The sequence below is a fragment of the Pteropus vampyrus genome, unplaced genomic scaffold (genome assembly GCF_000151845.1).
Source record: "Pteropus vampyrus isolate Shadow unplaced genomic scaffold, Pvam_2.0 Scaffold161, whole genome shotgun sequence".
Classification (NCBI taxonomy): domain Eukaryota; kingdom Metazoa; phylum Chordata; class Mammalia; order Chiroptera; family Pteropodidae; genus Pteropus; species Pteropus vampyrus.
The window spans coordinates 1,043,467-1,049,716 of NW_011888942.1; positions in this window are offsets into that span (position 1 = coordinate 1,043,467).

Below are 6,250 nucleotides of genomic sequence, written 5' to 3' on the forward strand. Positions count from 1 at the left end.
CAAAAACTGACTCACAGATATAGTGGACATTTTGCTTATGGACAGAGGGGAGGGGGATTGGGAGGCTGAGAGAATGGGGTGAAAGGTTAAAGAAGTACAAATTACTAGTTGATAGTTGGGCACTGAGATGGGGAGCATGGCAGAGAGAATGCAGTTAACATTAATATAATGGCTAAGTGGAGGGCCAGGAGAGGGAAGGAATAATTGGAGGGATTGTTTTATGAACATTATAAATGTCTAACCAATTGATTTAAATAAATAAATTTATTTTTTTAAAAAATGGGCAAAAGACTTGAGGAGACATTTCTCCATTGTGGGTGTGTGTGTGTGTGTGTGTGTGTGTGTGTGTGTGTGTGTGTGTGTGAACCCTTGAACACCGAATGTAGGAATGTAAAACAGTATGGCCATTATGCAAAATAGTATGGAATTTCCTCAAAGAATTAAAAATAGAACTGCTGTATAATTCAGCAATCTCATTTCTGTGTATATATCAAAAATAATCAAAACTATTATCTTGAAGAGCTATCTGCACCCCTATGTTTATTCCAAGTCTCTTCATAGTAGAGAAGATAGAAAAACAACCCAAGTGCCCATCAACAGATGAATGAATAAAGAAAATATGGTATAGAGGCTTCCAGTCAAGATGGCAGAGTAGGTAAATGCTGTGCTCACTTCTTCTCACAACCACATTAAAATTACAACCAAACTACAGAATAACCACCAACACTGAGAATCCTCTGAAGTCTAGCTGAACAGAAGTCTTACAACTGAGGACATACACAAGAGGCCACGTTGAAACTGGTAGGAGGGATAGGTATACTAAATGGGTTGGTCCCACACTGGTATGTGGCAGTTGAGAATTGGGAGAGATATCTCGTCTGCAGAGGTCTCCCTGGAGGAGCAAGAGGTCCTGGCCCACATCAGGATTCCCAGCTCAGGGTTCCAGTGATGGGAAGAGAAGTCCCCATAACTTCTGGCTATGAAAACCACTTCCGATGGCTTTTCCATACAAGTTGCTTGTCTTGGCTCATATTGCTTTTCTAAAATCTCTCAAAGTTTCACAAAAACTAAACAAGAAGCATCTGGCCTTGGCATGCCCTGAACCTTTTTCTGAGCAGCCCCAGGCCTGGGACTAGCAGCAGCTGGCCTCGGTTTTGCGGCTTTACTTTTCGAGGCATTTTCAAGCCCAGCATGGGTGGCAGCCATCTGCAGATTGCTTGGTGGCTCATGCCAAGTGGTCCCTGGCAAGGCATAGGCTGCAGCTAAACATAGCCTGTGGCAAGGCCCCTCTCAGGAGGCCCTGGCATGCACACCTGATGGACACCTTTGGATTGAGCAAGAGCATCACCCAGGGTTACATCTAAGGACGACACACCCAAAAGGCAGACAAGGCAGGCACCAAAGCTCTGCTAAAGCTAATCCTGCTTTGTAGGTTCAGCTCCTACACAATAATTTCTCCACTGGTCATGGCCAGTCTTCATAACCAATCAACTCAAGCGTTAACTCCTCTCATTGTCAAACAAACAGCAATCAAGCCTCAACTATAATAGGAGGGCACACAACCCACACAAGGGACATACCTGGAACACCCAGCTCAGGTGACCAGGAAAGACTGTGATGACAGGGATCCACAGGGACCCTATGAGATAAGGCCGCTCTACTAAGATTGGGAAACATAACAGCCCTACCTAATATATAGAAGAAGAAAAAAAGAAAAACATGCAAGGCAAAAACAGGAGACAAAGAAACATATCTCAAACAAAAGAACAGAACAAAATTCCAGAAAAGTAACTAAACAAAACGGAAGCAAACAATCTACCAAATGGAGAGTTCAAAACACCTGTTATAAAGATGCACAATGAACTTAGGGGAAGAGTAGAGGAACTCAGTGAGAACTTTAACAAAGAGATAGAAAACATAAAAGTGGAGATAGAAAACATAAAGAACACAATAATGAAATGAAGAATACCTTAGGAGGAATTACCAGTAGATTAGATGAAGCAGAGAATCAAATCAGCAATTTAGAAGAGAAGATACAGAAAACATTCAATCAGAACAGCAACAACAACAAAAAAAGAATCCAAAAATGTGAGGATAGTTTAAGGGGCTTCTGGGACAATGTCAAGCATACCAACATTCACATCATAGCGATACCAGAAGAAGAGAGAGTAAGGAACTGAAAACCTATTTGAAGAAATAATGACTGAAAACTTTTCTAACCTGGTGAATGAAATAGACTTACAAACCCAGGAAGTGCAGAGTCCCAAACAAGATGAACCTACAGAGGCCCACACCAAGACACATCACATGTCAAAGTTTAAAGACAAAGAGAGAACCTTAAAATAGCAAGAGAAAAGCAGTTAGTTACCTACAAGAGAGCTCCCATAAGGTTATCAGCTGATTTCTCAACAGAAACTTTGCAGGCCAGAGGCATTGGCAGGAAATATTCAAAGTGATGAAAAGCAAAGACCTACAACCAAAATTACTTTACCTGGCAAAGCTGTCATGTAGAATCAAAGGCTAGATAATGAACTTTTCAGACAAGAAAAAGCTAAAGGAGTTCATTTTCACCAAGCCAGTATTAGAGGAAATGTTAGAGAAACTTCTTTAAGATGAAGGAAAAAAAGTTTAAAAATATGAATAATAAAATGGCAATAACTACATATCTAGCAACAATCACTTTAAATGTAGATTAAATTCTCCAATCAAAAGATAGGGGGACTGAACAGATAATAAAACAAGACCCTTACATATGTTGCCTACAAGAGCTTCACTTCAGATCAAAAGACATACACAGACTGAAAGTAAAGGGATGAAAAAAATGTTTCATGAAAATGGAAATAAACAAACAAAAAAGTGGGGGTAGCATTACTTATATCTGACAAATTTGGCTTTAAACCAAAGGCTATAATAAGAGGCAAAGAAGGACCCAATTATCCCACTTCTAGGTATGTATCTAAAGAAACCCCAAACACTACTTTAAAGGGACATGCGAATCCATATGTTCATTGCAGCATTATTTACAATAGCCAAGATATGGAGGCAACCTGGGTGTCCATCAATGGATGAATGGATAAAGAAGAGGTACGTATATACAATGGGATATTACTCAACCATAAAAAAGAATGAAATCTTGCCATCTGCAACAACATGGATGGACCTAGAGGGTATTGTGCTGAGTGGAGTAAGTCAGACAGAGAAAGACAAATGTCATATGTGGAATCTAGAGAATAGGATAAACAAACAACAAAAAAAATCTCATAGATACAGAGAGAATTGTCATGATTGTCAGATTGGGGAGTGGAGCGATGGGTGAAAGAGGAAGGGATTAAGAGTTACAAATTAGTAATTACAAAATAGTCATGGGATGTAGAGTATAGCATGGGCAATACAGTCATTAGCATTATAATAAATATGTATGGTGTCAGATGGGTACTAGATTTATCAGGATAATAATTTTGAATGTTATATAAATGTCTAATCAGTGTATTATACACCTGAAAAGAATATAATATTGTATGTCAATTATAATTGGAAAAATAAAAATATAAAAATTTAAAAAAGAAAATATAGTATATACATGTAATAAAGTATTAATCAGCTAAGTGACTCATCATATACAAACTTTCTAGCCCAGCATTGGCCATTTAAATAAAATACTGTGAAGAAAACAATAGTACATAATAGATATTAAATATATTTATGATATCATCTTCCCTACTTATATCTGTATATATCCAATTTCCTTTTTTAATTTAAGAAATCTTTTTATAATTTAAGAATTTTTTTATAATTTAAGAAATATTTAAAATGTTTGGAAAACAAATTAATGATAACTTTATTGTACATATTTCTCTTGACCTGAATGTGCTATAACTTCATAGATAGAAATATTAGCTTTTTAATTTTGTTTTTACACAAAGGTTAAAAATTGTGATTTAGCATTGGAATGTTACAAAGGTCAAACAATTATTTCCAAGCAAAGTATTTTATTTGTCTATCATATTAAATTCATTTTATTGGAGGATACATTTAGTAAAATCAATGTAAAAGTACTATTTACTTTTAATAAATTTAAACTTGTACAAAACATATCACTAGATACTTAAGTCTAAATGAGTCTAGTTTCCTCTCCTAATAATATATACTGTAATTTGAGATATAATTAATAATAGATGTGATTCCTAAAATGTGCTCCACAAAATATTCTCATTCTTTCTCTCTGTTAATTTATTGGCTAAATGTTTTTGATGGATTTTGTTTGCATACCTACATTTATTGCCTTCCAATATTACCTCTATTCTTTATGGACTCCTCTAAACTCTCAATATGCCTACTCACCAAAATCCATAGGCTATTTCATAAGCAAGAGAAGAATTCAGATGACATCAGGAGCATATACACATTTAGTACAATTAATCTTATGGTTAAATTCTTTTGAGTTAAAACTTATGTACTAGTATAATACATTATTATAACATAATTTATTTTTTATAATCCCAATAAATATGTAACTGTAACTCTAAAATAGAAGTATTTTAGAGTATATGTAACAAACTGCCCCATAATTTAGGGTCTTAATAATAGCCATTTATTTAACTCACAATTTTTTAGGTCAGCTTGGCAACTCTTCTGCTCTAGACTGACTTAACTAATCACTGCAGGTATTTGGTGACATGATTGAGGTGCTATTGTCTAGGATGTTGCCATACTACTGGTGGGTGGAGTCTGATTGGTCTCTGGGGCCTCAAATGGTTTGGCTTGGTCTCATCCTCAAGTAGACTAGCGCAGCCTTCTTCATATGATGGTAGAAGGATTTCCAGAATGTAAAGGAATCTTAATGTAAAAGTGTTTTTTAAGCTTCTGCTTGCATCAAGCTCACTACTATCCCCTTGGCCTAAGCAAGTCATAAAGCCAGCCCAGATCCCAAGAGGGTAGAGAAAAGCTCTTTAAATTTAATATCTAGTTGAGGTGAATCATAGATGCATACTTGCAATTAGCCTAAGCATCAAATTCTAAATAAGTTAGTACAATTATTGGCACAGGACTTTAACTGGAGGAACCGAGAGAAGAAGACACCTGGGGCAATTGTATGATGAGTTTCATTTGTCAAAAAGAGTGCATAGATGAGCAGAAAGACTGAGTGTGGAAGTAATGTGAAGTAGGCTCCTTGTAGAAAATAGAAATCATGTAGAAAAGACATTGTGACATTGAACTAGAGTTTAATTTTAATGTCATAGCAAGGGAGAGTTATTGAATATATTTAGAAAAGACATAATCCAATGTAATAGTCATACCTGCAGGTGACTTCTCTAATGAGCGAGACTTTAAATAGTCCAAGAATATAAACTTGAATCTTAAGGAACCTCTTTTAATGGGTTTAATATAATCTATTTTAATAATTTTAAACTTGTACAAAACATATCATTAAATGTTTAAGTATAAACGAGTCTTGTTTTCTCTTCTAATAATATATGCTGCAAGTAATTTAAGAAATAATTAGTACAGATGTGATTCCTAGAAAGTGCTCCACGAAATATAGAATTTATAAAAATTATCATTGAAATAAAGTTAGACATTGATCCGTAACCTTACTTAGTCTTCTTGAGTTTTTTTCAATACCCCTTTGGAGTTACAGAATTAGAGTTTTCAAGGTCTCTTTAGGAGTCGATTCTTTTGCAACATGATGTTAAATGTAACTTTTTCTGTTGTTTTGGAGTTTCATTGCTTTGGGGAGTGGCTCTACTGGGCAAGAAGACTACATGCTAGATCACAAACAGAAAATGGCAAAACACTGTAAAAGTAGTAATTTATCTGACTCCGGCCTATATGGGGGAAGAAGAGACTGATGTCAAAAGAACTATGAATGAGGAGTTTATTTGGAGAAAGAGATGCCAATGTGATATGCATTCTTCTCCTGCCATCAAGCCATGTGACATGAAGATTAAAAAAATCACATCGAGATGTTATATATGTCCTTTTGATGTTTAAGGATATAAGAAGTGTTTTTTGATTCAAGCCTGAAATATGTATAGGTTTGAAGGGCCTGTGGCAGCAGAGTGAAACAAACTGCATGAAGAATGGACAGAACTTAAATTCTATAAGGCAGTTTCTTATGCGCTAGCGTAGAACTTTGTGGAAAGGAGCATGGACAAAGTGACTTCAAGAGAGAGAGTGTGGGTGGGGTAGATAGCCAGAAGCTAGAGGTTGAGAGGGTAAGTCATAAAAATCTAGTTGGAAGAAGTTTCGT